The sequence below is a fragment of the Acanthopagrus latus genome, chromosome 21 (assembly GCF_904848185.1).
Source record: "Acanthopagrus latus isolate v.2019 chromosome 21, fAcaLat1.1, whole genome shotgun sequence".
In the NCBI taxonomy this organism is placed as follows: Eukaryota; Metazoa; Chordata; class Actinopteri; order Spariformes; family Sparidae; genus Acanthopagrus; species Acanthopagrus latus.
In genome coordinates this window covers 24,697,595-24,708,672 of record NC_051059.1, presented here as the reverse complement: position 1 = coordinate 24,708,672, position 11,078 = coordinate 24,697,595, and the positions used below count along the sequence as shown (strand labels likewise).

The window sequence follows — 11,078 nt, the reverse complement described above, 5'->3', positions numbered from 1 at the left end:
CCGTCTACACGTGTACCTGGAGGCTGCAGGCCGAGCAGAGAAAGACACATGTGGAGACTTCGGATCAAATGTCTCCTCCTTCCTTTTACTCTTCCAGTCTCAGTGTGCGGAGACTCCATCTGGCCTCCGCTGACGGGTCAAGGTATCCAGAACCAAAAATAATACACTTCCACTGAGTGTTTACAGTGTGCAGCGAGGGAGCCGGTTATTAAGTTTCTGTCAGTCCAGCGGCTGACATTGAAGTATCACAGGGAGAGAATGGGAAGGATCTTTGGGGGTATTTCCGTTACTACAGAAGATTGTTTCAATGTACACTCCCAAGCTTGGTGGTCTACTCTACTCATACTTTATACTAAAGAGACAAAGACCGTCGCTGTGAGCAGGATTTGAACCTACGCAGGGAATCCCCATTGGATTTCAAGTCCAACGCCTTAACCACTCGGCCATCACAGCTACACATCAAGCGGTCACCTTCCTTCTCCACGTGTGATTATAGCCGAAATATGTCGTAGCAAAAGAGCAACTTAACAGTTAATGGCGATGCTTTTATCGGACGTTCTCATCCAGAACCACTGCTGAGCAGGGAGGAGGGTTTATGTGTGTGTGTGTGTGTGTGTGTGTGTGTGTGTGTGTGTTGGTGAAGGACACTTTGTCAAAACAGATGGCTGATAAAAAAAAAATTAAAAAAAACGAATCTCAGAACTTCCAGTTCCAGAAACAGCCTCTTATGTTTCCTTGTGCAAAACACAAAGATACGTTTCTTTGTGTAGTAATTGTAACACAATTTTTAAGGACCTAATGTGTTTATAGAATACGACGATTTAGCTCAGAATGTAGCGTGTGAGTGTGAATAATTCAGAAGAAATGCTTTGAAAAGGTTGAAACTAAACCGACCATGATGGCAGCCGTTGGTTTGTGTGCTCCTGTTTTGAAACCTCAATTTTGGCATTGCAGTGTCATCGCCTGTTTGTGGAGCCTGAAATGACCATATGTGGAGAGGAAACTGGACCTGGACCTGGACCTGGACCTGGACCTGGACCTGGACCTGGACCTGGACCTGGACCTGGAGCCGGTGCGTATTGCTACAGCTCTATCCTGATTGAGGACTGCTGTTGTATGGACTTGTCAGGACTTGAAAATCGCTATCAAGACCGTACACTAATAAATCAAGTGAGAAGTAGATTCATTTTCTCATAAGCTTACATACAATCAGACTTGGATTTTGTATTGAAACCAGTAGAGTTTCCCCCCTGCTGGGCATTAAAAATGAACTTCTGCATTTTCTTCACTTCTTCACACACAGTCAGTGGGCTGAGAGCAACTGCATACATTGACAAATTAAAGGAAAAATAACATAGAAACATACAGAGACTGCAGGTGTACAGCACTTCACATCTGACTGTCCAGTTAAAATGCTGAGCAGGCCCAGTTAACCTCTCTTGGATCAATATGGTAAGAGGAAAAAGACTTAATTGACTCTGACGAGGGTTCATTGTTGACACATGTTTGGACGGAGTAAGTAGCACTTTCCTCTTCCCAAAATCTGACCGCGCCTTCACCACAGTCATGGCAGATAAGTAAACAACAGATGATGAATCATTTTTCTAACTAACACTCATTAGTAACGCTTCAGGAAGGTACATTGAAGAGAAGTTGAATGGACTTTCTGAGACGTTACCAAGAAATATAATGTCGATTTTTCTTTTTCTTTTGATTTTTCATCGTCTAGTTCGTTGGACTTGTGTGGGTTCTCCAACCATGTCTATCTACTTTTACTGAAAGTCTTTTTTTATTTATTTTTCTGCAGATTCAGTCGCACATGTTTTTCCTTTCAGTGCCGATGAACCACGCTGGCAATGAAGGTTCATCTTGTCACTTATTAACTCATCAGTTGTCACTGAACTCAAATTACTGTGTTAAACACAATGCTGACAAGTTGTTATAAATTCCATCTGGTCCACACAAGTGTTCTGGTCGAGCTGTTATGTCAGACATGATGTCAACAGATCAGTCATGTTCCTGTCCAAGCTCCTGAGTACTTTCAGTCCAAGATGGTGTAGTTTTAGTTGATTGGCATCACCTGTGATCGCTGAACTCCCTCAGAAGCCGACTGCAGACTGGAAACTCTGTTCATTACCGCAAAAATGGCGTCCCTGACATCTGTTTTACAGCTGCACTTGTCCCTCCGCAGCCACTGTGCTCTCTCTTTAATAGTTTGTCACTGGAAAATTCATAAATTAACATCTTTGCAGCTCAGATCGAGTTTGTTCTGTTCAGCAGAAAGCGGCCCGGCTGGTTAGCCTGAATCCCTCGGAGGTGTAAAGGGGCTCTGGAAACTCGGTCCATGTCAAACCTGAGCCTTGGAATTCTGGGAAATGCATTTAGCACGACTCCCACAGTAACAGAGAGAATTTCGGAGCATTAGAGTCCATCCCTGCAGTCAGTCACCGACTCCCTTCTGTGCATGGGAGACCGTTATTTCCCCTGTAATTACATTAAGCGCAGAATCTCCCAGAATATTAGCTGGAATGGAGAGGAATGTGCAGCACTCTCGCCTCAGCCATCCCCGGCCATTGTCTATACTTCTGAACGCCGTGTTTGTTTTCGATTGTATTTTCTCTAAACCTAAAAAACACTGGAGCTTCTCGAGGAGGAAGAGGAACGGTCACAGCGGGCTGTGGGATCTCTGCTGCTGCAGATACAGATGTTTATCCGATCAGCCAAACACAGATATAAGGTTTCATGGAAGGGAGAGGGAGGAAGACACGTCGCCAGCAAGCGAGGTGAACTCATGAGCTGTGAGCTTCATCCTGAAATACAACATCCAATATAATTAAACACAAAACTGTTTTGTTTTTTTTCTTTTTTTTGTATATTGCCAGCTGAATATTCTTTATGCAACATGTCGAGAGCAGAACCGCCTGCACCTGCAGAGACTTAGTGGTCGAGAAGGTTGACTCTGAAGTCTGGAAATGAAGTATTTACCAATAAGTTAATGACCGTCAGCAGCAAGAGAGTGTTTATTATATTTAGCTTGCTTAGAAAAACTGGAATCAAGCTACAGAATATGTTGTTTGTATCTTCTTTCTATAAGGAAACACAGAGGAGTTTTTTCTGCTGCTATCGACTGAACCAGATGATTTGTTTGCGCTTCCTAAAATTGCTGTGAATCACTTATACAATAAATCTTTTGTTTATGATGTGACAACACCGAGGTTTGGTTACGTTATTTGCAACTACAAAAAAAAAAAAAAAAGAACAACTTGGTTAGGTTCATGGAAACATTGCGGTTTAGTGGCTTTGGTTAGAATTATTACTCCTTTAAAGCCGGGGGAACCTTTGTCGTCATGGTGCAATAATAAACACACGGTTCAGGTTGTGGAAAAGTTTGTGGTCACAAAATCAGTGTTGCCTGTCAGAGGGAAACGAACAACAGCCTCCTGTATTAAAGTCTGCTATCCACCCCGACATCATCCCTGTGAGTTTGTCGCTCTATTAAACCATCACTCATCTCTGCTAAAGCCGCAAGAGGGCTTTGAGAATGAAATCGAGCTTATGTCATTTTGGGACACTTGCTGAAACGACTGACGTGTCCGTGTCAGGATGCATTATCTTGATAATGACTTCTGAATTTACACCAACTTTGAGTTCTCATTTTTTATTACATCTGCCTGCATTGTGATCATATCTCAGTATTTAATTACATGTTAAGCTGGGAGACTTTTCCCACGAACACGGCGTGTCCCCACACTGAGCGAAGTGACGCTTCTACATGGACTGAAATCATTTTCTGCTCATCTGTTGCTGGCCAGTCTGAAATTCTGGTCCGATCTCGGAACCCATCTGCTTTTGTCTGATAACAGTTTAGCCTGTAGGGTTTGATGGCCAATATTTCAAGGGCTTCCCGTGTAGCCAGTGGATCTCAGGTTAATGTCGATCCGGGCCAAGACTCCCACATCACTGCGCCGGTTTTTGTTTATTTATGAGGATACTTATAACAGGTATCCTGAGGGATGAGAGAATTCATTTGCATGTGAGCACAGAAAAAATATAAAAGCCAGGCTAAACTTTGGTCAGATGATAAGCGATGGGTTCCGGGATTGAGTTTCGGCCTTTGGAATCAGCCTCTTTTTGCTATCCGCAAGAAAAGGATTGGTCGAGATCTGGTCCCTCACCTGTTTATTCCACACTTATTTCTATGTTGAACAGGTTGAGGTTGAACTTAAAACGCCAACTTTAATCTGAAGTGTTAAATGTGACGCAAAAAAAATGCTACGGTTGTTCGATTTGGTGCCAGTTTGATAGACGAGATGACGCTGATCTCAAAAAGGGGAAAATTGATTGTAACTGCACTGTGGGATGACAGAAGCAGCTGAGAATTAGTGAAGTTTAACTGAGAGGGCACTGAGATTAATGACACTGAGGTCTTTGATAAGCTGAATCATATACAAATCCTGTGGCCTGCTGTGCCGACACTTTATTCCCAGTTCCACATACTTTCTTGACACACAACGCTTATAAATCTCGCCTTGTGAAATACATTCTGATTTCATCTCGCGTCGACTGCTACACCTGTTTGTCAATCTATCATCAGTCAGGCACCTGATTCCTGCCCCACCCACATTATAAAAGTGGTTGAAGCGTGACGATCACTGAACCTGCGCCCTCAGGAAGCCGCTCTCTGAAACACTTTAGCGTTTTTCTCCTCAGTCTGGATGGGCCTGCTTTTCTTTTTTTTCTTTTTTCTTTTTTTTTTCCTTTTTTTGAGTCCAAACCAGCCAGTTCTGTTTGGAAATCTGTGCATCTCACCAATTAAACAAGGTGGAGCGTGGTGACTCCTTATTAGATCATCGGTAAGGCCTGAACAGCATTCCTGAGGATGTGCAGGATCATTGTTGGAGAGAAATGCTGCCGAAACAAAAGCCGAGAGTCAGACAGCCTTAATCCGAAAAAACAATACGTTTTTTTTTGTTTTTTTTTTAAAGTGGGGGACGATGTGAGAGCGAGGATGTGATTCAGCGGGATGCCAATACTGAGAATTAACAACTCAAAGTCTGCCGTCAGCTTCATTTCAAAGCTGACCTCAAAAATACAGGATAACAAATGACTTAGTACCGAGTCGACAGAATTATAACACTCAAACAAACTTCACCCTCTACATTTTTTTCGTAACTTCAGGTGGTGATTAAAGGAAAGTAAGCCGCGGTGCACACAACTGCGCAGCACGCAGACACAAGCGTCTGTCTGGGGCTTAATCCATATTTGCACAGAGTGCGTTTTTCACATGTCACTCCCATATAATTACGCCGCTAAGTGTTTCAGAAGGGAGACAGGGGAGGAGATCTGGGTGGTCTCTTGACTTCCTCGCTCCCCTCCAGCACATCAACCGGAGACCTGTGATTCACCGTCATTAGCATTCCACCACACCAAACTACCGGGATGTGAGCGAGGAGCAGCCACAACGTCTCCACGTCTGACCCCCTAAATTAACCGTTGGATTATAACAACGTCATCGGCTTCCTTCATGACAGATTAGATGTGTTTGCTCTCATATTATCATTTTATAACAGTATCTCCTCTACCCAAAGTGAGTTATGCCTCAGTGTGATGTGTTAAAAATCCATGCACTACTGCACAATTCCTTAAATTTTGACTTCTTCTCTCTAATAATCGAATTGCTTGAATCTCAGATGACTCGTGCAGTCGTATGTCCTGCTGGTTTGATTGCACATGGGTTCATATCCATACTGCATAAAGCCCAACCCAATAAGAATAAGTACATGTCGGATATGCTGAAACTTGAAAATTGATGTTGAAACAATGTTAGTTTGTTTGGACACAAAACACTGTTTGGTTAGGTTGAGGCACTGAAACTTCTTGGTTAGGTGAAGGAAAAATATGTCAGTAATGTACAGCGGTGGATGTTTGAGGGTGGAGGGGCGAAAAAATAGAAGGGCACCAGCGTGCAGACAGTCGTGATACTTATGGAAAAGCATCCTAGACGGAACTTTATTAGGTTTTATCTATCGTAGAAGCATCCAAGAGGGAATTTTAGCTGTGTTTGGGGGCACCGAGGGGTGATCGACACTAACACAGGCGGGAAAATGTCCCCACGTGTTTTTAAAAATGTGGAGTCGTTTCATAATTTCAAATCTTGAGCAGTGATCTCTAACATTACATGTGTAACAACTGACTTTCATGTCTTGAGGTGGAGGGGAATGTGGAGGCGTGCCTGTCACTTGTTTGCAGAAATGCCCCGCAAACATATTTGCTGCCGACTGAGATGATAAGAATAAAAAAGAAATGTATGTATGCAAGCAGAAAATAGCAATATTGTTAAATTTTGGTGACCAAATGTCAAGTTTGTAGCTTGTAGTCATGCAACTAATAGGCAGCCTGATGTTTTTATAATACCGTTAAACCTTTTATGGAGGTCAAAGTGGATTGAACTGTGCACGTATGGTTTGGATCTGTTGTAAACCAGTCAATACCAATAGATACCAAAAGACGCCAGACATTTGAATTTTGGTGGAATCAGACCCAATGAATAAGATTAATGTTACATACAGCATACTGAAGTGACAGGTTGGTGGGCTTAACCTGCCAGCGCGCCTGGTAAGATTGAATAAGAGTTCTTTAAACGCTGTCGTGCTTTAAACTTTAACTTTTCAATTCAAATTAAGCTCGGTGAGATTTTAGGATTTAAACTCGCTCAGTGTTCGGACTCTCACTTCACATCAATTTGCTATTTTACAGGCTTATATCCTGTCAGGTTTGGGATATGTTTATGCTGGACGGAGAAATGGAAGTTTCCCGACTTAGTCACCTACCAAGATGGATCATACTTCAGGTGATGAGAAAACAGTGTCAGCTTCTTCCTGCTGCGCCGACAGACATCCAACACCGAGAGAGGTTTCAGCACAAAATCCCAGCTGGGACACCGACATCCTCCTCCTCCTCCTCCTCCTCCTCCTCCTCCTCATGCTGCTGCTGCTCACCAGCAGGTGCCTCGCTGTTAAATAACAGTGTGACAAAACCTTTTCAGCCTTGTCAATCAGAATGCCCGCCAAATAAATAATAAGCACGGCAGTTCTGCATGCCAGGTCACTGTCAGGACAATTATTCCCTTATTGAGTTCGTCAAGTAAGTGAGGCCAAGTCCAGCCGCACGAAATTAAAGTTAGACTCACGCAAATCTTCCTACCTCAGCTCCTGTTTCCTGTTTTGGCACTTATCTGTCATCCGTGATCATTTCACAGTTTGGTGCTTGGAGCGAGAGCGCTTGGACTCTTTTGCTGCGTGTCCTGTGAATGATCTGGGGATTTAAGTTCTGTGTCACTCATTATTAAGTTGCTCTGGAAAAGAGCATCGGCTTTAATTCCTCACATGTGATGCAAAATGTAGCCTTGGCTACCTTGCTAGCTGTCTGCCCAGATGCTTTAGCCTGGAGCCATATTGACTCCTGCCTGAGTACCGGTCAGCATGGCCGCAGGCGCTGTTCACGCCAGCTCATGCCTGAGCCTGCACAGCAGAGACATCAGACTACAAAGTCAGGCTCACTTCTGATTGGATGAGACCAGGGCCAAAAACTCAGACGAGGCCCCCAGGGACCCACAAGGCTATGTTGTAGTACCTCGCTCATGCTCTCAATAACCCTATCTGCTGCTGTTCCTGAATACTGATTTCATATTGATTGACTCAGATCCACAGCTGCAGCCCAGGATGACTTTGACGGGGCGGAGAAGGAGGACGAAGTGCAGTAAATTTACCACTTGATTTGAATTCAGTGTTGAGACGCTCGACAGAGGAAAACTGTGTGCGAGGTGGATGGTTACCGACACGAGTGGATTAGTTTGAAGAGCCACGACCACAAAAAAATTAATTAAAAAAAAATCACCTCCTTCGAGCCGGATTTGAACCAGCGACCTAAGGATTTCAGCACTGCTCCTCTACAGTCCTCCGCTCTACCAACTGAGCTATCGAAGGGATGGAAACCTGCTCACTCTAATCCTGTGTGTAGAAAAGGAACCTGAGTACAGGCACATTACCTATGGGGTGCATGGTAGCAGCACATTCTGATGTTAAAATGCTGCAACTAAAACATTTACAGCTCTGAAATCCTCCTCGTATATTTGGTCAGATACACAGGAGCCAATATATCTGTGACAGCCTGACACTGATTAGTTTTCTCTCCCTGCCTGTGTGTTACTCAGGCTCTAGTTTCCATCGTGCTCTTACAGACAACACGTCACTGACTTCACTTCCATGCCTCGTTGTAGCAATGATGCAACGCCCTCGCTGACAGTGTGGAAACGCTCGGTCAGGTGGACGCCGGCCAATACGAGTGCTTCAGCTCGTCAGAGCTACACCCATAAAAGCTCTTCAACATCGAGCACTGACACATTCTGATACGTGAGAATAATAAGAAATAAAGTCAGAGATAAACAGGCATCATAAACACTGGAAGATATATCACATTAAACTTTATTGTCAGAGGTGACAGTTATATCGTAACAGTAAACATCATTAAACAACACTTACAGCAAAACACAGAGGTCAAAAGTCACGCACAAATGTTGTCAATTAAACATTTAGAATAAGAGTCGACTGTTGTGCGAGTTATCTGTGTGTCATAAAGTCGTGTTATCATCCTGCATCGAGTTTCAATTGTGTGTTTACTCTCGCAGTCACTGACATCATGGAAATGCTCTGTGAGGCAGATGCTCCTCTAACCACGTGTGTTTTCTCTGTTTAAAGTGCTGCATCTGTGACACATGTCCGCAAAAATGTCCTCCTTCGAGCCGGATTTGAACCAGCGACCTAAGGATGTCAGCAGTGCTCTCCTACAGTCCTCCGCTCTACCAACTGAGCTATCGAAGGGATGGAGGCCAAAGCAAACAGACGGGTTCAAACCCAGAACAGGCAGCAGACGTCAGCACAAAATGTGTCGCAGTGTTACACCTGTGAACAGACATCAGTAACTCAGCCTGTATGGCTTTAAACTACCAAACATTTGTTTTAATACAACATATAAATGCACCATATCATACTAAATCACAAAGAGCAGCAGAGGGAAGGAGCATCCCAATCATACACTGGTTTCGTCAGCAGAAGAGTGAAATTAAATTCTGCTCCGGGGACGGTCAGTCAGGGAAAAACACCGTCAGGCACATCAGGTTAAATTTGGGGGATAGATATATTCAGTACAAACACATAAACAAAGGGGAAACATAAGGGGGAACTGGAGAGTTTAACACTGTGCAGATAAAGTGCAGAACGGTCGTCTCTGGCTGCTTCGCGTCATTAAAATGCAAACGTTTGTTAAAACCCGATCTGTTGTTCTGTATTCATGTCCTTTGCCCTCTTGTTGCAGCGTGCTTGAGCGAAGCCGCCGTGTCTTGACTTGACTCGCCCTGAATGAATGAATCGCGGCCCAGCTGTTGACTAATAGTCCACATTCACCACTAAGAAAACACCATGTCACCACTCCCTGTGTCCAGAGTGTGGGTGGTGGGAGCAGGGAGGGGCGAGGCTGAGTAAATAGGATGGGGGGTTGGGGGGGCGAAGCAGGAGTTGTAGCAGCGCATTGTTTGACTGACAGTGGGACAGCGAGGGGGAGCGGGTGGTCCTGGCCCCGGGAGACAATGCCTGAAAACACGCTGCCTCTCAGCTAAGCCCCCTTTGTGTGGCAGGGTGGGAAACCCCTTACAAACAGCCATCACTGGCATGATTCATGCCTTTATCATGACTTGGGAAACTGCTCGGTGGAAACATGGCCCGGGCTGAGATGTCATATTAGTTTTAGAGATGCTAACAGGACGTTTTTATGTGATGTTGAAACGTCCGGCGCTGCTACAGAGCAAAACCAGGGTTTGTGCTGCAGATGCTGGATCATACAGAACGTAGCATTTCTGTAATCTACATGTTTGCTAGTATAAAATAATAAAGAGCTTTAAGTGAACATGAAAATCATTCTGCATGTGTAAAAAAACAAATGAAAAAAGACTTCAGAAACTCCAGATTAAAGTGACTGACATGAGATTATTATCCTTTATTTACACTCAAAGATATGTTTGCATTTGTTTACAGATTAGATTTCATCATCTTACAACAAAATATGTGACTTTTAATATGTGATATTTTTCCTACGAGTGGTTTGGGGATGTTTTTAATGAGGACTGTCAATTTATTAGTTAATAAAGTTTCAATAAGGGAAATAAGTTCAGTAGGATGCAGAATCAAGAGTTAGCTGTCAAACAACAAACAGAAAAATACACATTTTTTTTCTGCCTGTTGTGGTACAAAAACATTTAAAGGAACAGTTCATCCAAAAGTGAAAATGCAGTTATGATCTGCTCGAGTTTTGCAGTCCGCAAAGAGCTTCTAAATAAATTAGCGTGGAAGCATTCTCACCTCGAACTTAAAATTAAATCAAATAAAATGTCTCCTTACAGCCCGTCCAGTGTAACCCAACTCTCTGAAAACCACAAGATCCAAACTTAATTTACACTCTTGACTCACAGTCAAGCTCATTAACACACTTCCGATGGCTAACGCTAATAGCTTAGCAGCTAGACTGAAGATTTCAGCTTTCAAAAGGGGCGTAAATGACGTCTTTTCAAATCAGTTTGGGATCTCAGGATTTTTAAATTAGTCCCATCCACTAACACGTCCGTTCAGGAGAATCTTACAACTCCGTTTTGATGCAAAGCTCCAAAAAAGTTTTGTGAACTACGAAACTTTACCCAGCTTTCTGTCGGAGAGCACATAATGACTGAATTTTCATTTTGGTTGAACCCTTTCTGAACTATCCAATTTGACTGCCCTGTATATAAAGCTATATTAGCTGTACTGTACTTGGTCCAACATAAGTTCGTCCATATTTGAATCCTCTGAGGTTAAAATGATCCAGAGGTTATTCTGGGGAAAAAAGGGCAATAATCGTTAAGAGGAAATTAAATGTCTAACCATGTGCAGCTAACTTTGAGGGTTATTACATAAGAGCGTAGATGGGAGAACACTCTAGAAATGTTAAGTTTCTGAATAAACATTCTTTAATATCGCTACATGTTGTAAAAA

General features: G+C 43.3%; 3 non-coding genes across 3 annotated transcripts; all 3 read right to left on the bottom strand.

The window, feature by feature from the left end:
• Nucleotides 1–371: 371 nt before the first annotated feature.
• On the bottom strand, nucleotides 372–453 carry trnas-uga. Its single transcript has one exon. It is a non-coding gene; the product is annotated as a tRNA-Ser (tRNA).
• Nucleotides 454–7,897: 7,444 nt separating this feature from the next.
• On the bottom strand, nucleotides 7,898–7,985 carry trnay-gua. Its single transcript is given in 2 exon segments — nucleotides 7,898–7,933; nucleotides 7,949–7,985. It is a non-coding gene; the product is annotated as a tRNA-Tyr (tRNA).
• Nucleotides 7,986–8,791: 806 nt separating this feature from the next.
• trnay-gua lies at nucleotides 8,792–8,879 on the bottom strand. Its single transcript is given in 2 exon segments — nucleotides 8,792–8,827; nucleotides 8,843–8,879. It is a non-coding gene; the product is annotated as a tRNA-Tyr (tRNA).
• Between the last annotated feature and the right edge of the window lie 2,199 nt (nucleotides 8,880–11,078).